This window comes from Necator americanus, chromosome III (genome assembly GCF_031761385.1).
Source record: "Necator americanus strain Aroian chromosome III, whole genome shotgun sequence".
Lineage (NCBI taxonomy): Eukaryota > Metazoa > Nematoda > Chromadorea > Rhabditida > Ancylostomatidae > Necator > Necator americanus.
The window spans coordinates 9,255,532-9,267,195 of record NC_087373.1 but is presented as its reverse complement, the minus strand read 5'-3'; positions in this window follow the sequence as shown (position 1 = coordinate 9,267,195).

Genomic DNA, 11,664 nt, shown 5'->3' with positions numbered 1-11,664 from the left:
CCGATGGACCCGTCGCACCCCCTTCTATAGGTATCCGACGTCGATGGACCCGTCGCACCCCCTTCTAAGGCTATCTGGCGCCGATGGACCCGTCGCACCCCCTTCTATAGGTATCCGACGCCGATGGACCCGTCGCACCCCCTTCTATAGGTATCCGACGCCGATGGACCCGTCGCACCCCCTTCTAAGGCTATCTGGCGCCGATGGACCCGTCGCACCCCCTTCTATAGGTATCCGACGCCGATGGACCCGTCGCACCCCCTTCTAAGGCTATCTGGCGCCGATGGACCCGTCGCACCCCCTTCTATAGGCTATCTGGCGCCGATGGACCCGTCGCACCCCCTTCTATAGGTATCCGACGTCGATGGACCCGTCGCACCCCCTTCTATAGGCTATCCGACGCCGATGGACCCGTCGCACCCCCTTCTATAGGCTATCCGACGCCGATGGACCCGTCGCACCCCCTTCTAAGGCTATCTGGCGCCGATGGACCCGTCGCACCCCCTTCCATAGGTATCCGACGCCGTGGACCCGTCGCACCCCCTTCTAAGGCTATCTGGCGCCGATGGACCCGTCGCACCCCCTTCTAAGGCTATCTGGCGCCGATGGACCCGTCGCACCCCCTTCTATAGGCTATCTGGCGCCGATGGACCCGTCGCACCCCCTTCTATAGGCTATCTGGCGCCGATGGACCCGTCGCACCCCCTTCTATAGGTATCCGACGCCGTTGGACCCGTCGCACCCCCTTCTAAGGCTATCTGGCGCCGATGGACCCGTCGCACCCCCTTCTATAGGTATCCGACGCCGATGGACCCGTCGCACCCCCTTCTAAGGCTATCTGGCGCCGATGGACCCGTCGCACCCCCTTCTATAGGTATCCGACGTCGATGGACCCGTCGCACCCCCTTCTATAGGTATCCGACGCCGATGGACCCGTCGCACCCCCTTCTAAGGCTATCTGGCGCCGATGGACCCGTCGCACCACCTTCTATAGGCTATCTGGCGCCGATGGACCCGTCGCACCCCCTTCTATAGGTATCCGACGCCGATGGACCCGTCGCACCCCCTTCTAAGGCTATCTGGCGCCGATGGACCCGTCGCACCCCCTTCTATAGGTATCCGACGCCGATGGACCCGTCGCACCCCCTTCTATAGGTATCCGACGCCGATGGACCCGTCGCACCCCCTTCTATAGGTATCCGACGCCGATGGACCCGTCGCACCCCCTTCTATAGGTATCTGGCGCCGATGGACCCGTCGCACCCCCTTCTAAGGCTATCTGGCGCCGATGGACCCGTCGCACCCCCTTCTATAGGCTATCCGACGCCGTTGGACCCGTCGCACCCCCTTCTATAGGCTATCCGACGCCGATGGACCCGTCGCACCCCCTTCTAAGGCTATCTGGCGCCGATGGACCCGTCGCACCCCCTTCTAAGGCTATCTGGCGCCGATGGACCCGTCGCACCCCCTTCTATAGGTATCCGACGCCGTTGGACCCGTCGCACCCCCTTCTAAGGCTATCTGGCGCCGATGGACCCGTCGCACCCCCTTCTAAGGCTATCTGGCGCCGATGGACCCGTCGCACCCCCTTCTATAGGTATCCGACGTCGATGGACCCGTCGCACCCCCTTCTATAGGTATCCGACGCCGATGGACCCGTCGCACCCCCTTCTAAGGCTATCTGGCGCCGATGGACCCGTCGCACCCCCTTCTATAGGTATCCGACGCCGATGGACCCGTCGCACCCCCTTCTAAGGCTATCTGGCGCCGATGGACCCGTCGCACCCCCTTCTATAGGCTATCCGACGCCGATGGACCCGTCGCACCCCCTTCTATAGGCTATCTGACGCCGATGGACCCGTCGCACCCCCTTCTATAGGCTATCCGACGCCGATGGACCCGTCGCACCCCCTTCTATAGGCTATCTGGCGCCGATGGACCCGTCGCACCCCCTTCTATAGGCTATCTGGCGCCGATGGACCCGTCGCACCCCCTTCTATAGGTATCCGACGCCGATGGACCCGTCGCACCCCCTTCTATAGGTATCCGACGCCGATGGACCCGTCGCACCCCCTTCTAAGGCTATCTGGCGCCGATGGACCCGTCGCACCCCCTTCTAAGGCTATCTGGCGCCGATGGACCCGTCGCACCCCCTTCTATAGGTATCCGACGCCGATGGACCCGTCGCACCCCCTTCTATAGGCTATCTGACGCCGATGGACCCGTCGCACCCCCTTCTAAGGCTATCTGGCGCCGATGGACCCGTCGCACCCCCTTCTATAGGTATCCGACGCCGATGGACCCGTCGCACCCCCTTCTATGGGTTATCCGACGCCGATGGACCCGTCGCACCCCCTTCTATAGGCTATCTGGCGCCGATGGACCCGTCGCACCCCCTTCTATAGGCTATCTGGCGCCGATGGACCCGTCGCACCCCCTTCTAACGCTATCCGACGCCGTTGGACCCGTCGCACCCCCTTCTATGGCTATCCGACGCCGATGGACCCGTCGCACCCCCTTCTATGGCTATCTGGCGCCGATGGACCCGTCGCACCCCCTTCTATAGGTATCCGACGCCGATGGACCCGTCGCACCCCCTTCTAAGGCTATCTGGCGCCGATGGACCCGTCGCACCCCCTTCTATGGGTATCCGACGCCGATGGACCCGTCGCACCCCCTTCTAAGGCTATCTGGCGCCGATGGACCCGTCGCACCCCCTTCTATAGGCTATCCGACGCCGTTGGACCCGTCGCACCCCCTTCTATAGGCTATCCGACGCCGATGGACCCGTCGCACCCCCTTCTAAGGCTATCTGGCGCCGATGGACCCGTCGCACCCCCTTCTATAGGCTATCTGGCGCCGATGGACCCGTCGCACCCCCTTCTATAGGCTATCTGGCGCCGATGGACCCGTCGCACCCCCTTCTATAGGCTATCCGACGCCGATGGACCCGTCGCACCCCCTTCTAAGGCTATCTGGCGCCGATGGACCCGTCGCACCCCCTTCTATAGGTATCCGACGCCGTTGGACCCGTCGCACCCCCTTCTATAGGCTATCTGGCGCCGATGGACCCGTCGCACCCCCTTCTATAGGCTATCTGGCGCCGATGGACCCGTCGCACACCCCTTCTATAGGCTATCCGACGCCGATGGACCCGTCGCACCCCCTTCTATAGGCTATCCGACGCCGATGGACCCGTCGCACCCCCTTCTATAGGCTATCTGGCGCCGATGGACCCGTCGCACCCCCTTCTTTAAGGCTATCTGGCGCCGATGGACCCGTCGCACCCCCTTCTATAGGTATCCGACGTCGTTGGACCCGTCGCACCCCCTTCTATAGGCTATCTGACGCCGATGGACCCGTCGCACCCCCTTCTATAGGCTATCTGGCGCCGATGGACCCGTCGCACCCCCTTCTATGGCTATCCGACGCCGATGGACCCGTCGCACCCCCTTCTAAGGCTATCTGGCGCCGATGGACCCGTCGCACCCCCTTTTAAGGCTATCTGGCGCCGATGGACCCGTCGCACCCCCTTCTATAGGTATCCGACGTCGATGGACCCGTCGCACCCCCTTCTAAGGCTATCTGGCGCCGATGGACCCGTCGCACCCCCTTCTATGGCTATCTGGCGCCGATGGACCCGTCGCACCCCCTTCTATAGGTATCTGGCGCCGATGGACCCGTCGCACCCCCTTCTATAGGCTATCTGGCGCCGATGGACCCGTCGCACCCCCTTCTAAGGCTATCTGGCGCCGATGGACCCGTCGCACCCCCTTCTATAGGTATCCGACGCCGTTGGACCCGTCGCACCCCCTTCTATAGGCTATCCGACGCCGATGGACCCGTCGCACCCCCTTCTAAGGCTATCTGGCGCCGATGGACCCGTCGCACCCCCTTCTATAGGCTATCTGACGCCGATGGACCCGTCGCACCCCCTTCTATAGGCTATCCGACGCCGATGGACCCGTCGCACCCCCTTCTATAGGCTATCTGGCGCCGATGGACCCGTCGCACCCCCTTCTATGAGGGTATCCGACGCCGATGGACCCGTCGCACCCCCTTCTATAGGCTATCCGACGCCGATGGACCCGTCGCACCCCCTTCTATAGGCTATCTCGACGCCGATGGACCCGTCGCACCCCCTTCTAAAGGCTATCTGGCGCCGATGGACCCGTCGCACCCCCTTCTATAGGTATCCGACGCCGATGGACCCGTCGCACCCCCTTCTAAGGCTATCTGTCGCCGATGGACCCGTCGCACCCCCTTCTATAGGTATCCGACGCCGATGGACCCGTCGCACCCCCTTCTATAGGCTATCTGGCGCCGATGGACCCGTCGCACCCCCTTCTATAGGTATCCGACGCCGTTGGACCCGTCGCACCCCCTTCTAAGGCTATCTGGCGCCGATGGACCCGTCGCACCCCCTTCTATAGGTATCCGACGCCGATGGACCCGTCGCACCCCCTTCTATAAGGTATCCGACGCCGATGGACCCGTCGCACCCCCTTCTAAGGCTATCTGGCGCCGATGGACCCGTCGCAACCCCTTCTATAGGTATCCGACGCCGATGGACCCGTCGCACCCCCTTCTAAGGCTATCTGGCGCCGATGGACCCGTCGCCCCCCTTCTATAGGCTATCCGACGCCGATGGACCCGTCGCACCCCCTTCTATAGGCTATCCGACGCCGATGGACCCGTCGCACCCCTTTTTATAGGCTATCTGGCGCCGATGGACCCGTCGCACCCCCTTCTATAGGTATCCGACGCCGATGGACCCGTCGCACCCCCTTCTATAGGCTATCTGGCGCCGATGGACCCGTCGCACCCCCTTCTATAGGCTATCCGACGCCGATGGACCCGTCGCACCCCCTTCTATAGGCTATCTGGCGCCGATGGACCCGTCGCACCCCCTTCTATAGGCTATCCGACGCCGATGGACCCGTCGCACCCCCTTCTAAGGCTATCTGGCGCCGATGGACCCGTCGCACCCCCTTCTATAGGCTATCTGGCGCCGATGGACCCGTCGCACCCCCTTCTATAGGTATCCGACGTCGATGGACCCGTCGCACCCCCTTCTATAGGCTATCCGACGCCGATGGACCCGTCGCACCCCCTTCTATAGGCTATCTGGCGCCGATGGACCCGTCGCACCCCCTTCTATAGGCTATCTGACGCCGGTGGACCCGTCGCACCCGCTTCTAACGCTATCTGGCGCCGATGGACCCGTCGCACCCCCTTCTATAGGTATCCGACGCCGATGGACCCGTCGCACCCCCTTCTAAGGCTATCTGGCGCCGATGGACCCGTCGCACCCCCTTCTAAGGCTATCTGGCGCCGATGGACCCGTCGCACCCCCTTCTATAGGTATCCGACGCCGTTGGACCCGTCGCACCCCCTTCTAAGGCTATCTGGCGCCGATGGACCCGTCGCACCCCCTTCTAAGGCTATCTGGCGCCGATGGACCCGTCGCACCCCCTTCTATAGGCTATCCGACGCCGATGGACCCGTCGCACTCCCCCTCTTCTAAGGCTATCTGGCGCCGATGGACCCGTCGCACCCCCTTCTATAGGTATCCGACGCCGATGGACCCGTCGCACCCCCTTCTATAGGCTATCTGGCGCCGATGGACCCGTCGCACCCCCTTCTAAGGCTATCCGACGCCGATGGACCCGTCGCACCCCCTTCTAAGGCTATCTGGCGCCGATGGACCCGTCGCACCCCCTTCTATAGGTATCCGACGCCGATGGACCCGTCGCACCCCCTTCTAAGGCTATCTGGCGCCGATGGACCCGTCGCACCCCCTTCTATAGGCTATCTGGCGCCGATGGACCCGTCGCACCCCCTTCTATGGCTATCTGGCGCCGATGGACCCGTCGCACCCCCTTCTATAGGTATCCGACGCCGTTGGACCCGTCGCACCCCCTTCTAAGGCTATCTGGCGCCGATGGACCCGTCGCACCCCCTTCTAAGGCTATCTGGCGCCGATGGACCCGTCGCACCCCCTTCTATAGGTATCCGACGCCGATGGACCCGTCGCACCCCCTTCTAAGGCTATCTGGCGCCGATGGACCCGTCGCACCCCCTTCTATAGGCTATCTGGCGCCGATGGACCCGTCGCACCCCCTTCTATAGGCTATCTGGCGCCGATGGACCCGTCGCACCCCCTTCTAAGGCTATCTGGCGCCGATGGACCCGTCGCACCCCCTTCTATAGGCTATCCGACGCCGTTGGACCCGTCGCACCCCCTTCTAAGGCTATCTGGCGCCGATGGACCCGTCGCACCCCCTCTTGTTCCGCTTCTGGGGCTATCTGGCGCCGATGGACCCCTTCTATAGGCTATCCGACGCCGTGGGACCCGTCGCACCCCCTTCTATAGCTATCCGACGCCGATGGACCCGTCGCACCCCCTTCTAAGGCTATCTGGCGCCGATGGACCCGTCGCACCCCCTTCTAAGGCTATCTGGCGCCGATGGACCCGTCGCACCCCCTTCTATAGGTATCCGACGTCGATGGACCCGTCGCACCCCCTTCTATAGGCTATCTGACGCCGATGGACCCGTCGCACCCCCTTCTAAGGCTATCTGGCGCCGATGGACCCGTCGCACCCCCTTCTATAGGCTATCCGACGCCGATGGACCCGTCGCACCCCCTTCTAAGGCTATCTGGCGCCGATGGACCCGTCGCACCCCCTTCTAAGGCTATCTGGCGCCGATGGACCCGTCGCACCCCCTTCTATAGGCTATCCGACGCCGATGGACCCGTCGCACCCCCTTCTATAGGCTATCCGACGCCGATGGACCCGTCGCACCCCCTTCTATAGGCTATCCGACGCCGATGGACCCGTCGCACCCCCTTCTAAGGCTATCTGGCGCCGATGGACCCGTCGCACCCCCTTCTATAGGCTATCCGACGCCGATGGACCCGTCGCACCCCCTTCTATAGGCTATCTGGCGCCGATGGACCCGTCGCACCCCCTTCTATAGGCTATCCGACGCCGATGGACCCGTCGCACCCCCTTCTATAGGCTATCCGACGCCGATGGACCCGTCGCACCCCCTTCTAAGGCTATCTGGCGCCGATGGACCCGTCGCACCCCCTTCTATAGGCTATCCGACGCCGATGGACCCGTCGCACCCCCTTCTAAGGCTATCTGGCGCCGATGGACCCGTCGCACCCCCTTCTATAGGCTATCTGGCGCCGATGGACCCGTCGCACCCCCTTCTATAGGCTATCTGACGCCGATGGACCCGTCGCACCCCCTTCTATAGGTATCCGACGCCGTTGGACCCGTCGCACCCCCTTCTAAGGCTATCTGGCGCCGATGGACCCGTCGCACCCCCGTGCCCGTCGCACCCCCTTCTAAGGCTATCTGGCGCCGATGGACCCGTCGCACCCCCTTCTATAGGTATCCGACGCCGATGGACCCGTCGCACCCCCTTCTAAGGCTATCTGGCGCCGATGGACCCGTCGCACCCCCTTCTATAGGCTATCCGACGCCGATGGACCCGTCGCACCCCCTTCTATAGGCTATCTGGCGCCGATGGACCCGTCGCACCCCCTTCTATAGGCTATCCGACGCCGATGGACCCGTCGCACCCCCTTCTAAGGCTATCTGGCGCCGATGGACCCGTCGCACCCCCTTCTATAGGCTATCCGACGTCGTTGGACCCGTCGCCGTGGACCCGTCGCCCTTCTATAGGCTATCTGGCGCCGATGGACCCGTCGCACCCCCTTCTATGGCTATCCGACGCCGATGGACCCGTCGCACCCCCTTCTATAGGCTATCTGGCGCCGATGGACCCGTCGCACCCCCTTCTAAGGCTATCTGGCGCCGATGGACCCGTCGCACCCCCTTCTATAGGTATCCGACGCCGTTGGACCCGTCGCACCCCCTTCTAAGGCTATCTGGCGCCGATGGACCCGTCGCACCCCCTTCTAAGGCTATCCGACGCCGATGGACCCGTCGCACCCCCTTCTAAGGCTATCTGGCGCCGATGGACCCGTCGCACCCCCTTCTAAGGCTATCTGGCGCCGATGGACCCGTCGCACCCCCTTCTATAGGCTATCCGACGCCGATGGACCCGTCGCACCCCCTTCTAAAGGTATCTGGCGCCGATGGACCCGTCGCACCCCCTTCTATAGGCTATCTGGCGCCGATGGACCCGTCGCACCCCCTTCTATGGCTATCTGGCGCCGATGGACCCGTCGCACCCCCTTCTAAGGCTATCTGGCGCCGATGGACCCGTCGCACCCCCTTCTATGGGTATCCGACGCCGTTGGACCCGTCGCACCCCCTTCTAAGGCTATCTGGCGCCGATGGACCCGTCGCACCCCCTTCTAAGGCTATCCGACGCCGATGGACCCGTCGCACCCCCTTCTATAGGCTATCCGACGCCGATGGACCCGTCGCACCCCCTTCTAAGGCTATCTGGCGCCGATGGACCCGTCGCACCCCCTTCTATAGGCTATCTGGCGCCGATGGACCCGTCGCACCCCCTTCTATAGGTATCCGACGCCGTTGGACCCGTCGCACCCCCTTCTAAGGCTATCTGGCGCCGATGGACCCGTCGCACCCCCTTCTATAGGTATCCGACGTCGTGGGACCCGTCGCACCCCCTTCTAAAGGCTATCTGGCGCCGATGGACCCGTCGCACCCCCTTCTATAGGCTATCCGACGCCGATGGACCCGTCGCACCCCCTTCTAAGGCTATCTGGCGCCGATGGACCCGTCGCACCCCCTTCTATAGGCTATCTGACGCCGATGGACCCGTCGCACCCCCTTCTATAGGCTATCCGACGCCGATGGACCCGTCGCACCCCCTTCTATAGGCTATCTGGCGCCGATGGACCCGTCGCACCCCCTTCTATAGGCTATCTGGCGCCGATGGACCCGTCGCACCCCCTTCTAAGGCTATCTGGCGCCGATGGACCCGTCGCACCCCCTTCTAAGGCTATCCGACGCCGTTGGACCCGTCGCACCCCCTTCTAAGGCTATCTGGCGCCGATGGACCCGTCGCACCCCCTTCTATAGGTATCCGACGCCGATGGACCCGTCGCACCCCCTTCTATGGCTATCTGGCGCCGATGGACCCGTCGCACCCCCTTCTATGGCTATCCGACGCCGATGGACCCGTCGCACCCCCTTCTAAGGCTATCTGGCGCCGATGGACCCGTCGCACCCCCTTCTATAGGCTATCTGACGCCGATGGACCCGTCGCACCCCCTTCTAAGGCTATCTGGCGCCGATGGACCCGTCGCACCCCCTTCTATAGGCTATCCGACGCCGATGGACCCGTCGCACCCCCTTTAGGTATCCGACGCCGATGGACCCGTCGCACCCCCTTCTATGGCTATCTGGCGCCGATGGACCCGTCGCACCCCCTTCTAAGGCTATCCGGCGCCGTTGGACCCGTCGCACCCCCTTCTATAGGTATCCGACGCCGATGGACCCGTCGCACCCCCTTCTAAGGCTATCTGGCGCCGATGGACCCGTCGCACCCCCTTCTATAGGCTATCTGGCGCCGATGGACCCGTCGCACCCCCTTCTATAGGCTATCCGACGCCGTTGGACCCGTCGCACCCCCTTCTAAGGCTATCTGGCGCCGATGGACCCGTCGCACCCCCTTCTATAGGCTATCCGACGCCGTTGGACCCGTCGCACCCCCTTCTATAGGTATCCGACGCCGATGGACCCGTCGCACCCCCTTCTAAGGCTATCTGGCGCCGATGGACCCGTCGCACCCCCTTCTATAGGCTATCCGACGCCGATGGACCCGTCGCACCCCCTTCTAAGGCTATCTGGCGCCGATGGACCCGTCGCACCCCCTTCTATAGGCTATCCGACGCCGTTGGACCCGTCGCACCCCCTTCTAAGGCTATCTGGCGCCGATGGACCCGTCGCACCCCCTTCTATAGGCTATCCGACGCCGTTGGACCCGTCGCACACCCCTTCTAAGGCTATCTGGCGCCGATGGACCCGTCGCACCCCCTTCTATAGGCTATCCGACGCCGATGGACCCGTCGCACCCCCTTCTAAGGCTATCTGGCGCCGATGGACCCGTCGCACCCCCTTCTATAGGCTATCCGACGCCGATGGACCCGTCGCACCCCCTTCTAAGGCTATCTGGCGCCGATGGACCCGTCGCACCCCCTTCTATAGGCTATCCGACGCCGATGGACCCGTCGCACCCCCTTCTAAGGCTATCTGGCGCCGATGGACCCGTCGCACCCACTTCTAAGGCTATCTGGCGCCGATGGACCCGTCGCACCCCCTTCTAAGGCTATCTGGCGCCGATGGACCCGTCGCACCCCCTTCTATAGGTATCCGACGCCGATGGACCCGTCGCACCCCCTTCTATAGGCTATCTGGCGCCGATGGACCCGTCGCACCCCCTTCTATAGGCTATCTGGCGCCGATGGACCCGTCGCACCCCCTTCTATAGGTATCCGACGCCGATGGACCCGTCGCACCCCCTTCTAAGGCTATCTGGCGCCGATGGACCCGTCGCACCCCCTTCTATAGGCTATCCGACGCCGATGGACCCGTCGCACCCCCTTCTATAGGTATCCGGCGCCTGGACCCTCGTCTAAGGCTATCTGGCGCCGTTGGACCCGTCGCACCCCCTTCTATAGGTATCCGACGTCGATGGACCCGTCGCACCCCCTTCTAAGGCTATCTGGCGCCGATGGACCCGTCGCACCCCCTTCTATAGGCTATCTGGCGCCGATGGACCCGTCGCACCCCCTTCTATAGGCTATCTGGCGCCGATGGACCCGTCGCACCCCCTTCTATAGGTATCCGACGCCGATGGACCCGTCGCACCCCCTTCTAAGGCTATCTGGCGCCGATGGACCCGTCGCACCCCCTTCTATAGGTATCCGACGTCGTTGGACCCGTCGCACCCCCTTCTAAGGCTATCTGGCGCCGATGGACCCGTCGCACCCCCTTCTAAGGCTATCTGGCGCCGATGGACCCGTCGCACCCCCTTCTATAGGCTATCGGACGCCGTTGGACCCGTCGCACCCCCTTCTATAGGCTATCTGGCGCCGATGGACCCGTCGCACCCCCTTCTAAGGCTATCTGGCGCCGATGGACCCGTCGCACCCCCTTCTATAGGTATCCGACGCCGATGGACCCGTCGCACCCCCTTCTATAGGCTATCTGGCGCCGATGGACCCGTCGCACCCCCTTCTATAGGCTATCTGGCGCCGATGGACCCGTCGCACCCCCTTCTATAGGTATCCGACGCCGATGGACCCGTCGCACCCCCTTCTAAGGCTATCTGGCGCCGATGGACCCGTCGCACCCCTTCTATAGGTATCCGACGTCGTTGGACCCGTCGCACCCCCTTCTAAGGCTATCTGGCGCCGATGGACCCGTCGCACCCCCTTCTAAGGCTATCTGGCGCCGATGGACCCGTCGCACCCCCTTCTAAGGCTATCTGGCGCCGATGGACCCGTCGCACCCCCTTCTATAGGCTATCTGACGCCGATGGACCCGTCGCACCCCCTTCTATAGGCTATCTGGCGCCGATGGACCCGTCGCACCCCCTTCTATAGGCTATCTGGCGCCGATGGACCCGTCGCACCCCCTTCTAAGGCTATCTGGCGCCGATGGACCCGTCGCACCCCCTTCTATAGGCTATCTGGCGCCGATGGACCCGT